General features: G+C 45.9%; 1 non-coding gene across 1 annotated transcript; it reads left to right on the top strand.

The window, feature by feature from the left end:
• The first annotated feature begins 12,057 nt into the window (after positions 1 to 12,057).
• On the top strand, positions 12,058 to 12,195 carry LOC114811896. Its single transcript, XR_003759592.1, has one exon. It is a non-coding gene; the product is annotated as a small nucleolar RNA SNORA7 (small nucleolar RNA).
• The last annotated feature ends 3,713 nt before the right edge of the window (positions 12,196 to 15,908 follow it).

The following is a 15,908-nucleotide window of genomic DNA, read 5'->3' as shown; positions in this document are numbered from 1 at the left end:
AACAGATACAGTCCCTGCCCTTTGACGGGTTTACAGTCTAATCGGGGGAGACGGACAGACAAGAACAATGGCACTAAATAGAGTCAAGATAAATAGAGTCAAGAAACCAGTGGTTAAGAGTTTCAGTTTGATGCGGGGAGGAATGAGTGACTACTGGAAGTTTTAGACAAAACAACATGCTAGAAAAACTTTCTGGGCAGAAGCGTAACTACGGACTGCAAAGAGAGAGCAGCTAGTAGATAGATCCCGGGCCTGGGAGTCAGAGGACCAGGATTCTAACCCTGGCTCCGCTACCTGCCCGCTGTGTGACCTTGGACAAGTCATTTCTCTGGGCCTAGGTATCCTCCTCTATAAAACGGGGGTTCAACACCTGACCTCCCTCCTACTTAGACGGAGAGTCCCAGGTGGGATAGGGACTATATCCAACTTGATTATCTTGATTCTATCGCAGTGCTTAGTACCACGTGTGGCACATAGTAAGTGCTTAACAAACATTATTGTTATTATTATTAGAAGAACCAGTGCAGATCTAGTGGACATCTGGTGAGTGATTGGACCAGGGTGCTGTCAATCAATCAATCAATCAATCAGTTGCATTTGTTGAGCTCTTACTATGGGCAGAGCACTGTAGTAAGCGCTTGGGAGAGTGCAAGACAACAGAATTAGAAGACGTAGCGTGGTTCAGTGGAAAGAGCACGGGCTTTGGAGTCAGAGGTCATGGGTTCGAATCCCGGCTCGGCCACTTGTCAGCTGTGTGACTGTGGGCAAGTCACTTAACTTCTCTGTGCCTCAGTTACCTCATCTGTAAAATGGGGATTAAGACTGTGAGCCCCATGTGGGACAACCTGATTCCCTTGTGTCTACCCCAGCGCTTAGAACAGTGCTCTCACATAGTAAGCGCTTAACAAATACCAACATTATTATTCCCTGTCCCTATGGATGGAAAGGAAGTAGTGGGTGTAGGAAATGTAGGGGAGTAAAAACCAGCAGGATTTAACAGCCAGCTGAGTGTGTAAGAGAGTGAGGAGTCAAAGCTAACCCCAAGATTGCTGTTTCTGGGACAGGAAGGATGGTGGTATCATCTAGTGTGATAGGAAAATTTAGCTGGAGTGGATTTGGGAGAGAAGATGAGGAGTCCAAGTTGAGTCTTCCCAGCCCCCCAATGGCCCTTTTATTAAAAATCAAGTCTACAGTTTCTCTTGCTAGCACTTGGCCTGGTCAGCCCGGGAGCTAGACCATCTGAGAGAGAAACAGCATAACCTACTGGGTAGAGCACCGGCCTGGGAGTCAGAAGGACCTGAGTTCTAATTTTGCCTCTGCCACTTGTCTGCTGTGTGACCTTAAGCAAGTCAGTTCACTTCTCAGTGCCTCAATTACCTTATCTGAAAAACGGGGAGTGAGACCGGGAGCCCTGTGTGGGACAGTAACTTTGTCCAACCCGATCATCTTGCATCTACCCCAGGGCTTAAAACAGTGCTTGGTACATAGTAAGCACTTAGCATACACCACAGTTATCATTATTATTATTGTTATTGTTATTGTTGTTGTTATTCCAGTCCCCAAGCCTGTCCTCCCAGCCCCAGAAATCAGGCTCACTTTCTGACCCTGACAGGGTCTGGGGAAGGAAGTGCAGGGAACTAAGAGGAGGCCCAAACCCTTTGGACCCCTTCCAAGCAGGAGAAGACATAACACGGGAACCCCAAGCTCTGGGCAGAAAGTGGCTTAACTTTTGTCCTGCCAGTTCAGGAAGTTACAAGAGAGCAGTCGGGTTGAATTCCATGCTGCTTCACGGTGGCCTAACCTCAGAAACCGAAAACACCACCACCCAAACATAACCCCCAACCCCCAAGGACCAGACTAATTTCTTTCTCCTGTCTAATTTATTTTCATATTTGTCTCCCTCAGTAGATTATAAACTCCTTGAAGGTAGGGATCATGTCTAGCAGCTCTGTTATGTTGAACTCTTCCACGTGCTCATGCATGCAGTAGGCACTCAATAAATACCATTAATTGATTCAGTTCTATGTGTTTGACAGTAAGCTCCTTGAGGGCAGGGAAAGTGCTGTTATATTTTAACTCTCCCAAGTGTTTAGTACAGTGCTTTGCACACAGTAAGTGCTCAATAAATATATTGATTGATACTACTAACAATAATTAGGGTACTTGTTAAGCGCTTACTAAGTGCCAAGCACTTTTCTAAGCACTGGGGTAGATACAAGTTAATCAGATTGGACAGAGTCCCTGCCCCACATGAGGCTCACAGTCTTCAACCCCACTTAACAGATGAGGTCACTGAGGCCCAGAGAAGTGAAGTGACTTCCCCAGTGTCTTACAGCAGACATATGAGGGGCAGCATGGCCTAGTGGCAAGAGCATGGGTTGGGAGTCAGAGGGCATGGGTTCTAATCCCGGTTTCATCACTTGTCTGCTGTGTGACCTGTGGCGAGTCACTTAACTTCTCTATGTCTCAGTTACCTCTTCTGTAAAATGGGGATTGAGACTGAGCTCCACTTGGGACAATCTGATTACCTTGTATTTACCCCAGTGCTTAGAACAGTGCTTGGCACATAGTAAGTGCATAACCAATACTATAATTATTTATTATTATTATATGGCAGAGCAGAGATTAGAACCCAGGTCCTTCTAACTGCCAGCTCCTTGCTCTATCCACTGAGCCATGCTGATTCTTCAACCTCAACTGTCAAATCCTTTTAGGGCTAAGATTAGAGTTGAGGGTAGTCTTGTTCATTCTATTGAACCCCCTCCACATCTGGGAGGAGATGGAGAGGTAGAAGCCGTTGACTCCCAACTGGGAGGGCAAGGTTCCTCCCTGCTCAGGCTGCATTCCAGGCCACAGGACTTTGGGAGGAGAGAGACTCCTCCTCGGGTGCCTTGTTCTCGCTTGTCCCACCATCGACCCCGGCCCATGTCCTACCACTGTCCTGGAATGCCCTCCCTCCTCACATCTGCCAAACTAGCTCTCTTCCCCTCTTCAAAGCCCTACTGAAAGCTCATCTCCTCCAGGAGGCCTTTCTGGACTGAGCCTCCCTTTTCCTGTACTCCTCCTCCCCTCCCCATTGCCCCGACTCCCTCCCTCTGCTCTAACCCCCAACCCCCCAGAACTTGTGTATATATGTACATATTTATTATTCTATTTATTTTATTAACGATGTGTATATATCCATAATTCTACCTATATATCCATAATTCTATTTGTATTGACGCTATTGATGCCTGTCTACTTGTTTTGTTGCCTGTCTCCCCCTTCTAGACTGTGAGCCCATTGTTGGGTAGGGATTGCCTCTATTTGTTGCCGAATTGTACTTTCCAAGAGTAGTACAGAGCTCTGCACACAGTAAGCGCTCAATAAATATGAATGAATGAATGAATGAATGAATGAATGAGAGGAGGTTCCTCCGCTCCTGATCTCCCTCCAAGGGGTGGAAAGGGATAGAGTAAGCAGAAATGGCATGGCGTACTGGATAGGACCCCGGGCCTGGGAGTCAGAAGGTCAGGGGTTCTAATCCCAGATCAGCCACTTGTCTTCTGTGTGACCTTGGGCAATTCACTTCACTTCTTTGGGCCTCAGTTACCTTATCTATAAAATGAGGATTGAGGCTGTGAGCCCCAGCTGGGAGAGTCCCTGTTTCCACGCCAGAGCTTATTAGAGTTCCTGGCACATAGTGAGTGCTCAACAAATACCATCATCATCAATATCATCTTCAGTAAAGGGGTAAAACAGAACTCTCATCTTCTCACCTAAAACAGAACTCTCATCTTCCCACCTCCCCCATTTTTCCAACCACTGTGGACAACACTACCGTCCTCCAACTCACAAGCCCATAACCTTGGCCATGCAACCTATACATTAAGCCTGTCACCAAATCCTTTCGGCTCCACCTTCACAGCACTGCTAAAATTCTCCCTTTCCTCTTCATCCAGACTGCCGCCGTGCTGATTCAAGCACTTATCCTGCTGTGCCTCGATTACCGCATCAGCCTCCTCGCTGACCTCCCTGGCTCCTCTTTCTCCCGGCTCCAGTCCTTACTTCACTCTGCTGCCCAGATCATTTTTCTAAAAAGACCATTCGGTCACACCTCCTCACTCCTCAAGGACCTCCAGTGGCTACCCATCCACCTCCGCAACAAACAGAATCTCCTTACTGTCGGCTTTAAATCACTCAAACAGCTCTCTGTCCTACCTTACCTCACTGATCTCCTCCTACCACCCAGCCTGCACATTTCAGTCCTCTAATGCCAACCTACTCTCCGTACCTCAATCTCCACCGCCAACCCCTCGCCCACATCCTCCCTCTGGTCTGGAACCTCCTCCCCCCTCACTCGCAACAGACCACCACTCTCCTCACTTTCAAAGCCTCACTAATATTACAACTCCTCTAAGAAGCTTTCCCCACCTAAGTCCTCATTTCCTCTTCTTCCTCTCATTCATTCAATTGCATTTATTGAGCACTTACTGTGTGCAGAGCACTGTATTAAGCACTGAGAGTGTACAATTCGGCAACAGAGAGAGACAGAAAACAAAACAAAACAAGTAGTCAGGCATCAATACCATCAAAATAGATAAACAGAATCATAGATTGGACCTGTACCCTTTAAACACTTGGCATTCACACCACCTCAGCCTCATAACACTCATGTACATAGAGTACAGGCCTAAGAGTCAGAAGAACCTGGGTTAATAATAACAATATTGCTGGTATTTGTTAAGCACTTACTATGTGCCAGCACTATCTTAAGCACTGGGGTAGATACAAGGTAAAGTTGTCCCACATGAGGCTCACAGTCTTAATCTCCATTTTACAGATGAGATAACTTGAGGCACAGAGAAGGTAAGTGACTTGCCCAAAGTCACACAGCTGACAAGTGGTAGAGTTGGGATTAGAACCCAAGACCTCTGACTCCCAAGCGCAGGCTCTTTCCATTAAGCCAAGGGCTGCTCGGTGACCTTGGTGACTTTATTGCCATTGTTCTTGTCTGTCCGTCTCCCCCGATTAGACCGTAAGCCCGTCAAACGGCAGGGACTGTCTCTATCTATTGCCGACTTGTTCATTCCAAGCGCTTAGTACAGTGCTCTGCACATAGTAAGCGCTCAATAAATACTATTGAATGAATGAATGAATGAACCTTGGGCAAGTCACTTCACTTCTCTGGGCCTCAATTACCTCATCTGTTAAATGAGGATTAAGACTGGGAGTCCCACATGGGACAGGGACTGTACCTAACTCGATCTGCTTGGATCCACCTCGGCGCTTAGTACGGTGCCTGGCACATAGTAAGTGTTTAACAAATGCCCTACTATTATTATAACTGTAATTTATTCACGTGTCTGTCTCCCCCTCTGGACTTGTAAGCACCTGGTTGGGAGGCAACAAGTCTACCAACTCTATAGTATTGTGCTCTCCCAAGCGCTTTGCACACAGCTTTACACAAAGTAATCGCTCAATAAATACCACTGATTGATCGATCGATTGATTGGGGGATTCCTTCTCCCTCTCTTCAGGCTAAGCCTCTGGACTTCAGCAGAAGCGGAGGCTCGATGGCAACTCCAGCTGGGGAGAAGGAGAGGAAGAGAACACTTCTCTGTCTCCTGCAGCTCCCAAACCACACTGATTTTATAAATAGCTCCAGAGCAGCCAGGAACATGGACACACCCCTCCTGATGGACTGCTCTCGGTTTAATTGGCCAGTCGGATTTATTGAGCACTTACTGTGCACAGAGCACTGTACTAGATGCTTGGGAGAGTACAGTGTAACAATGAACAGACACATTCCCTGTCCACAACCAGCTTACCTTCCAGAGGATGAGCTTACAACCTTCAGGAGACAGGTCAGCGAGGCAAGGAGTTCAGTATATAGTAATAGAGAGAGAGGGTTGGATTTTTGAAGAACCTGGAGTTAAGGGAAAATCATAATAAAGTAACCATTGATTCAATAGATGCTAATGGGTTAGGTGTGGGTTTTTTTTTAAGGTGATAAACATTTACCATGTGCCACGCACTGTACTGAGCCCTGGGGTAGATACAAACTAATCAGGTTGGACACAATCCCACATGAGGCTCACAGTCTTAATCCCCACTTTACAAATTCATTCAATAGTATTTATTGAGTGCTTACTATGTGCAGAGCACTGTACTAAGTGCTTGGAATGTACAAATCGGTAACAGATGGAGACAGTCCCTGCCCTTGACGGGCCTACAGTCTAATCGGGGGAGACGGACAGACAAGAGCAATAGCAATAAAATACAAATGAGGTAACCGATGCCCCGAGAAGTTACAAGACTTGCCCGAGGTCACGCAGCAGATAAATGACAGAGCTGGGATTAGAAAGCAGGTCCTCTGACTCCCAGGCCTATGCTCTTTCCACTAGGCCACACTGCTTCACGCTGTTTGAGGTTACAACCATGACACACTTTTCAATGTAAATTACTTATTATAGTTAATAATAATAATAATAATAATATTTTTGTTATGCCCACCACATAAAGCAGAATGCTTTGCACATCTGTCGCATACTGTGATTTTACTATACTAAATATTATAAGGCTGGCAAACCATATAAAACCACAAAGTACTAGGGAAGCAGAATGGCTCAGTGGAAAATGGCTCTGCCAGTTGCCTGCCGTGTGACCTTGGACAAGTTATTTCACTTCTCTGTACCTCTGTTTCCTCAACTCTAAAATGATTCAAAACTTGTTCTTCCTCCTACTTAGACTGTGAGCCCCACAGAAACTCTCAGGGCATGTCACCCCCTCCTCAAAAATCTCCAGCGGTTGTCTATCAACCTCCGTATTGAAGAAAAACGCCTCACCATTAGCTGTAAAGCTCTCTCCTACCTCACCTCCCTTCTCTCCTTCTACGTTCCAGCCCACACTCTCGGCTCCTCTGGTGCTAACCTTCTCATTGTGCCGCGATCTTACCTGTCTCGCCGCCGGCCCCTGGCCCTTGTCCTACCTCTGGCCTGGACCGCCCTCCCTCCTCAAATCCGCCAGACAATCACTCTCCCCCACTTCGAAGCCCTACTGAAGGGGCATCTCCTGCAAGAGGCCTTCCCAGACTAAGCCCCACTTTTCCTCAGTTTCCCCTCCCTTCTGCATCACCATGACTCGCTCCCTTTGCTCTCCCTCCCTTTCGCCGCCTCACAGCACATATGTATATTTGTATATATACTTCTATTTATTTATATTGATGCCTGTTTACTTGTAGTGATGTCTCTCACCCCACCCCAAGACTGTGATCCTGTTGTGGGCAGGGATTGTCTCTCTTTATTGCTGTATTGTATGCTCCAAGCGCTTAATACAGTACACACAGTAAACCCTCAATAAATATGGCTGGATGAATGAATGTGGGGCAGGAATTGTGTCCAACCTGATTAACTTGTATCTACCCCAGCGCTTAGAACAGTACGTGACATATAGTAGGCACTTAACAGATACCATAAAAAGAAAGTAGTGTACAGTTCAGTAAGATGAGGAAGAACTAGAAAAGTGTGAAGCAGCATGGACTGGTGGATAGACCACGGGTCTGGGAGTCAGAGAACCTGGGTTCTAATCCCGGCTCCACTACATGTCTGCTGGGTAACCTCAGGCAAATCGTGTCACTTCTCTGTGCCTCAACTGGATCATTCACCTACCCAGATGCAGTGGACTAGACATGATGACCTCTTGAGTTCCCTTCCAGCTGGGGGATTACTACTGGTCACAGTGCTTTCAAGAGCTCTGAGAATCATCTACAGGATTTTAGACATCGCAGGTCATCTGGAAGGTTACATGAGGCATCACCATAATCATAATAACACTTACCACATAATCAGGATTATGAAAACCTCTCTCCAATATTTTTGATCAATAGGGGGTATGAAAGAGGAACAATAATAATAATAATGATAGTATTTGTTAAGCACTTACTATGTGCCAGGCACTGTTCTAAGCGCTGAGGTAGATACAAGGTAATCAGTTTGTCCCACGTGGGGCTCACAGTCTTAAACCCCATTTTCCAGGTGATGTGGCTGAAGCACAGAGAAGTTAAGTGACTTGCCCAATCACATACCTGACAAGTGGCGGAGTCAGGATGAGAATCCACGACCTGTGACTCCCAAGCCTGTGCTCTTTCCACTAAGATACTCCGCTTCTCTGACTACTACAGCTCGTTCTTATTTTTAATATCATCTATAATAGTAATAATGGAAGTTAATAAACACCTAGTGGGACAACCTGATTACCCTGTATCTACCCCAGCGCTTAGAACAGTGCTGTGCACACAGTAAGCACTTAACAAATACCAACATTATTATTACTATGTACCAGGCACAGTACTCTATGCTATATGGAGCTTCATTTTGTCCTGCTCGTTATGGGCAGGGAATGTGTCTGCTAATTCTGCAGTATTTTACTCTCCCAAAAGCTTAGTAAACTCGCTGTGGGCAGAGAACCTGTCTGCTAGCTCTGTTCTATTGTAATAATAATAATAATAATTGTGGTATTTGTTAAGCGTTTACTATGTGCCAGGCTCTGAATTGAACACTAGGGTAGATACAAGGGAATCAGGTTGTCCCACATGGGGTTCACAGCCTTAATCCCCATTTTACAGATGAGGTAACTGAGGCACAGAGAAGTGAAGTGACTTGCTCAAGGTCACACAGCAGACACGTGGCAAAACTGGGATTAGAACCCAGGTCCTTCTGACTCCCAGGCCCGGGCGCTACCCACTATGCCACGCTGCTTCTCTACTGCACTCTCCCAAGTTCAGTGCTCTGCACATAGCAAGCGCTCAGTAAATACCATTGATGATGCAGCACCACAGTGAAACATCTCACACTAGTGGTTTGCAGTTGTGGGAAATGGCAATTGTATCCCAGAGCAAATTGGACTAATTTGGTAAATGTTTGGCGAATAAAGTTCCTCTTCAACCAGACCCCAACCTGGGCTTTCCAAATGTTATACATCATTTAAAAAAGTCTTTTATGTGGACCTAATTGATGGAATTAAAAGCTCAGCTTGTTATGGACCTGTGTTCCTATGGCAACTGTAAAATAAAAGCCAAAAATGCCTGGAAGAGTTAACAAAAGAATATACATTAATAATAGGTGGAACACTGTGAATCCTCTTAATAAGTCTCCTAATTGGGAACCAGTGACTTTACATGTTGTAACAGAGATGGCTGGGGTGGATTACAAACTCTGTCCCACCCAGAAGAAAGGCCCTCCTTGTAATAACTGAAATTATCCCGAGACGGGAGAAAGGGGACTTCAGAAATTTCCAGTTGGTCAGTAATGGCAAGAAGACTTCATTTACCCTCTGGCTCCACACTTTAAATCCTCTGCTTTGTTTGGGGTTTCTTTTCCCCACACAGAGAAGCAGTGTGGCTCAGTGGCAAGAGCCCAGGCTTGGGAGTCAGAGGTCACGGGTTCAAATCCCGGCTCTGCCACTTGTCAGCTGTGTGACTGTGGGCAAGTCACTTCACTTCTTTGTGCCTCAGTTACCTCATCTGTAAAATGGAGATTAACTGTGAGCCTCAAGTGGGACAACCCCATTACCCTGTATCTACCCAACACTTAGAACAGAGTTCTGCAGGTAGTAAGTGCTTAACAAATACCAACATTATTATTTCCCCCAGTTTCCACAGAGCCCTGGCAAAGAAGAATAGACTCATACCAGTAGCTTGGCAGGTAGCCCCAGAAGAGCCAACAATAGGGACCAGGAAACCGTTCCTAAGCTTCCTGGGTTTGCCTGCCTCCTTCATTCATTCATTCAGTCGTGTTTATTGAGCATATACTGTGTGCCAGACACCATACCAAGCACTTGTACAATACAAGTAAACAATACAATAAACAATACAAGTACAACACAACAATAAACAGACGCATTCCCTGTGCACAACGAGCTTACAGTCTAGGAGGGGGGACACCTCTTTTCCCAGCTTTCCCTCCTCCTCCAGCCAATCTCGCCCTCCCCACAACCCCAAATCACAAACACACCTAATCTCCCCCCTTGCCAAAATAACTGAGAAGCAGCATTTTCTAATGGAAAGAGCACAGGCCCGTGAGTCAGAGTAATAAGAATAATAATAGTTATGGTACTCGTTACACACTTACGAATGTGCCAAGCTCCATTCTAAGCGCTGGGGTAGATACATGTTAGTCAGGTTAGACACAGTCCCTGTCCCATGTGGAGCTCAGTCTTAATCCCCGTTTTACAGATGAGGGAATGGAGGTCCAGAGAAGTGAAGGTCACACAAGGTCAAGGTCACACAGCAGACACGTGGCAAAACTGGGATTAGAACCCAGGTCCTTCTGACTCCCAGGCCCAGTGCTCTTTCCACTAGGCCATTTTGCTTCTAAATGAATTCCAGCCTCCGGATGAATTTATTCCAGAATTCCCTCCATTCCTCAGAGGATGGGTGAAAGGCACTGGGTGCTTGATGCAGTGAGTCCTAAATAAATACCATCATCATTATTATTATTATTACCATTATGAATCCCAACTTCCAGATGAATTTCCTCCAGAAGTTTCTCATTCATTCAATCATATTTATGGAGCACTTACTGTATTAAGCGCTTGGAAAGTACACTTTGGCACCACATAGAGACAATCCCTCTCCAACAACGGGATCACGGTCTAGAAGGGGGAGAGAGACAACAAAACAAGTTGACAGGCATCAATAACATCATCATTATTAAAATCAATAGAATAATAAATATGTACAAATATACACAAGTGCTGTGGGGCGGGGAGGGGAGTAGAGCAGAGGGAGGGAGTAGGGGCGATGGGGAGGGGAGAAGCAGAGGAAAAGGATAGGTGAAAGGCACCTGATGCCTGACACAGTGAGTCCTGAACAAAAACCACTATTATTATCATTATTACCATTATGAATGCCAGCCTCCGGGTGAATTTCCCCCAGCAGTTCTTCAGAGGATGGGTGAAAGGCACCGGCTGTGCCCAGGCCCATTTCTCTACCCATCACCTTCTGACTCATCATCTGTGAGTGGATTGTTTGACCCCACCCAGCGGCTCCCCAAAAGGGACATTAAACACAAGTACACATTGTGTTCCAACCTGATGCTCCCGACTCTTAGAGGAGGGCAGAAATGATGTGAAGAGCAGCTCAGGAACTCATCCAAGTTCGTGTCGTGATTCATTAAATCCGCACTAAAACACACCGCCCTTCCTGTGCTTATTCATTCAATTCATTCAGTAGTATTTATTAAGCACTTCTTATGTACAGAGCACTGTACTAAGCACTTGGAATGTACAATCGGGCAAGAGATAGAGACCATCCCTGCCCAGTGACGGGCTCACAGCCTAAACGGGGGAGACAGACGGCAGAGCAAAACAGAACGAAACAAAAACAAGACAACATCATCAAGATAAATAGAATCGATACGGTTACTTTACAGTAGGGAGTTAGGTGCCCTTTTTTAATGGTATTTGTTAAGTGTTTAGAAGCAGCATGGCTTAGTGGATAAAGTACTCAGAAGGACCTGAGTTCGATTCCCACTTTCACCACATGTCTGTTGTGGGATCTTGGGAAAGTCATTTCACTTCTCAGCCTCAGTTACCTCATCTGTAAAATGGGGATAATAATAATAATGATAACAATGTTGGTAGTTGTTAAGCTCTTACTATGTGCCAAGCATTGTTCTAAGTGCTGGGGTAGATACAGAGAAGCAGTGTTGCTCAATGGATAGAGCACAGGCTCTATCAGGTCCTAACCCCGGTTCTGCCACCTGTCAGCTGTGTGACTTAGGGCAGGTCACTTAACTTTTCAGTGCCTCAGTTACCTCATCTGTAAAATGGGGATTAAGACTGTGAGCCTCACGTGGGACAACCTGATTACCTTTTATCTACCCCAGATCTTAGAACAGTGCTCTGCACATAGTAAGCGCTTAACCAATACCAACATTATTATTTATTATTATTATTATTATCATGCAGGGTAATCAGGTTGTCCCACATGGGGCTTGCATTTTTAATCTCCATCTTACAGATAAGAGTGTGAGCCTCATGTGGGACAGGGATTTTGCCTAACCTGTATACCTTATTCCCCTCTTAGGGTCGCACTTGGAGAGTTTCCAGTGCTCTACCAATCTCAGCTACAGGAAGGACAGTGAGGCAGAGGCCTGTCCATTCCATTCTTAGCTTGGCCAGTGGCTAGCGACTGGAAGGCAATCTGCTACAAGGCAAAACTCACCTGTGCTGGGCAGCAGTGACGTGGTTGAGAGTCAAGGGTAGAGATTCGACTTTACTGCGAGGAAGGCTGCAATGGGAAACCACTTCCATATTTTTACCGAGAAAACTCTACGGATCCACTACCAGAACGATTGAAGTTGGAAAGCAGGGCGTTCTGGGAGAGATGTGTCCATGGTGTCGCTATGGGTCGGAGACGACTTGACAGCATAAGACAAGACAAGAATAACTTGGATCTACTTCAGCACTTAGAACAGTGCTTGGTACATAGTAAGCACTTAACAAGCACCATAATTATTATTATTACTGTTATGTATCCATCACTGTTCTAAGCAGTAAGGTAGATGCAGGTTTATCAGTCCCTGTTCCTTTCCCACATAATAATAATAATGTTGGTATTTGTTAAGAGCTTACTACGTGCAGAGCACTGTTCTAAGCGCTGGGGTAGGTACAGGGTAATCAGGTTGTCCCACGTGAGACAGTCTTCATCCCCATTTTACAGATGAGGGAACTGAGGCCCAGAGAAGTGAAGTGACTTGCCCACAGTCACACAGTTGACAAGTGGCAGAGCTGGAATTCGAACCCATGACCTCTGGCTCCCAAGCCCGGGCTCTTTCCACTGAGCCACGCTGCTTCAGAGAGTCCATGAGGGTGAGGAGAGTGGGGGCTCACAGTCTAAGTAAGGGGGAGAGCAGGCATTTTCATCCTCATTTTACAGTTGAAGAAACTGAGGCACAGAGAAGTTAAGTGACTTGCCCAAGGTCATACAGCAAGCAAGTGGCCAAACCGGGATTAGAACCCAGGTCCTCTGTCTTCCAGGCCCTCGCTCTGTCCACTGGGCCGTGCTGCTTCGGAGATTCCATGAGGGTGTGAGGAGAGTGTCTAACAAATATATTGTTTTGGAGTAATAATAATAGGAGTAGTATTTATTAAGCGCTTATTATGTGTGAAGAACTGTACTAAACCCTGGGAGAATTAGACAGGGATTCCCAATCTACTTCCCCAAGTGCTTAGTACAGTGCTCTGCACCCAGTAAATGCTCAGTAAATGCCACAGATTGATTTGTTGATTTGGGAGACGTGGTGGGAGGCAGAAGCCCCAATAACTTCTTGAGCTGAACTTTCAGGGTCACTCATTCCAGGGATCTGGAAAGAAAGTAGGTTCCAGTTGAAGTGAAAAATGACCCAAAAAGGTGACTTTCTGGCCTGTGAGCTGATTGAAGTTAACAGCCCTCTAGATTATAAATTCATTGTGGGCAGGGAATGTGTCACCAACTCGGTTGCATTGTTATACGGTGACGCAAAGCAGCCTGGCCTAGTGGATAGAGCACGGGTCTGGGAGTCAGAAGGACCTGGGTTCTAATTCTGACTCCACCACTTGTCTGCTGTGTGACCTTGGGCAAGACAATCCAGGTCCTCTGACCCCCAGGGCCTTGCTCTACTCACTAGGCCGTGCCACTTCTCATCCGTTTAATTTTGCTTAACTTTTATCCTAATGAAGTGAGCTAACTGAAAGCCCCTGATCCAGGTGCAGGAAGGAGGTGCTCTGCATTCCAGTACTTGGTCTACATAACCCCTTTGTTCTTTAGCCCCTTTGACTTTAACTTAACTGCAGTGGGTGTTTTTCAAAACTCACTGCTCCGCCCCAGAAAGAGAAGGCAGCCCTTAGAGGCACTGTGGAAAACAGTAGTTGGCCCCAGGAAATTTCTCTTGTTAGTTCCAGCTCTTTCTTTCCCTCTATGTCCCTCTGTTTATCTAGCTAGTTGATCATTTTTCAAATGAGGAAACTGAGGCACAGAGTTGAGTGACTTGCCTGAGAAGTAGTATGACCTAGAGCAAAGCAGACCTGATAGTCAGAGGATCTGGATTCTAACCCTGACTCTGCCACCTATCTGCTGTGTGGCTTTGGGCAAGTCACCTCATTTCTCTGTGCCTCATATGTAAAACGGGGACTAAGACTGTGAGCCCCACGTGGAACATGGACTGTATTCAAACTGATTATCTTGTACCTACTTCAGCATTTAGTACATTGCCTGGCACATAGTATGAACTTAACTGTGAGCTCGTTGTGGGCTCCATTTTATTGTACTCTCCAAGCGCTTAGTATAATGCTCTACCCACAGTAGGTGCTCAATAACAAATTGACAAATCCCAACTAAAAAATAAATAAAAAAGGTCACCTAGCAGGCAGCAAACCAGCAGCTAGCAAATCCCAACCCTGCCACTGAAATCTAGGGTTTCCTAGACTAGTTAGTGTATGAGGCTCGTTCTGGGCTTCAGCTGAGTCCGGGGAATTTGGGCTAGACTGCCTGCCCAAGGGTCCCTGGGGATGCTGGCCCCACCACTTGACTGTTGTGTGACCTTGGGCAAGTCACTTCACTTCTCTGTGCCTCAATTGCCTCATCTGGAAAATGCGAATCGAGACTGTGAGCCCCACATGGGACAGGGACTGCATCCTAAATCCTACCCGATTTATTTGTATCCACCCCAGCATTTAGTACAGCACTTGGAACATAGTAAGTGCTTAACAAATACTACAGTTATTATTATGTGAAGAGGAAGAGGAAGTTGCTGCAGGTCTAAGCCATCCCATCCTCCTAGAGCATGGGAGGATGGGGATAGGGGATGAGGAGGAGAGGGAGGAGGGTGTCTACAGCTCCCCCCCATTAATCTCTGAGTGCCTGAGGGACCCCAGATCCACTCCATCTTTTCTTTTTTTATGGTATTTGTTAAGTGGTTACTATGTGCCAGACACTGTATTAAGCACTAGGAGAGACACAAGCTAAGATACATAGATTCAAGGAATCCAGAGGCTCTAAACTGCTCTTGTTTCCGTCCTGCCAGAGTGCAACTCTCCCAAGCGCTTAGTACGGTGCCTGTACAGAGTAAGCACTCAATAAGTGCCACTGATCAATTGATTGCCAAGGAATCCAGAGGCTCTAAGCTGCTCAACTGACCAGCCTGGCAGAGGACCTGACTCGGGGGCTTTCGAGGGTGGCAAAAAACCAGCTCAGACTCTGACGATCGCTTACAGACAATCATGGTTTGGGAAAAGAGGAACAGAATCTAGGTTTTATCATAGGCAACAGATTAAAATAAATATATATATATAATTTCAGACTGTAGACTCAAGACTTTTAGCTCACTGTGGTCAAGGACTTGTCTACCAACTCTACTGTGTACTCTCCCAAGTGCTTAGTACAGTGTTCTGCAATAGACCATTGACAATCGTCAATAGACACGATTGAAAAAAATTCAGAAAAACTCGACGCAGGACCTGGTTCTAATCCCAGCTCCGCCACTTGTCTGCTGTGTGACCTTGGGCAAGTCACTTTACTTCTCTGGGCCTCAGAAAAGCCCAGATACATAGATCTGATACATAGAACCTCTGGATTCCTTGTATCTATGTATCTTAGCTCCTTTGTATCTCGTGTATCTCTCCTGTAAAATGGGGATTTATTGTGAGCCCCACATTAGCTTGCATCTACCCCAGTGCTTAGGACAGTGCTTGACACATGGTAAGTACTTAACAAATATCTTCACTATTATTTTCAATATATGAAGCTCCATGCTAAGAGCTGGGAGGACTTGGGGATGTCGATTCATTCAATCATTCAATAGTATCTAGGGAACACTTACTGTGTGCAGAGCACTGTACTAAGCACTTGGGAGAGTACAATACAACAATAAACAGACACATTCCCTGCC

Source organism: Ornithorhynchus anatinus, chromosome 4, assembly GCF_004115215.2.
Source record: "Ornithorhynchus anatinus isolate Pmale09 chromosome 4, mOrnAna1.pri.v4, whole genome shotgun sequence".
Lineage (NCBI taxonomy): Eukaryota > Metazoa > Chordata > Mammalia > Monotremata > Ornithorhynchidae > Ornithorhynchus > Ornithorhynchus anatinus.
Note: the sequence above shows the minus strand (reverse complement) of the source record. Positions and strands in the feature narration are given on the sequence as shown.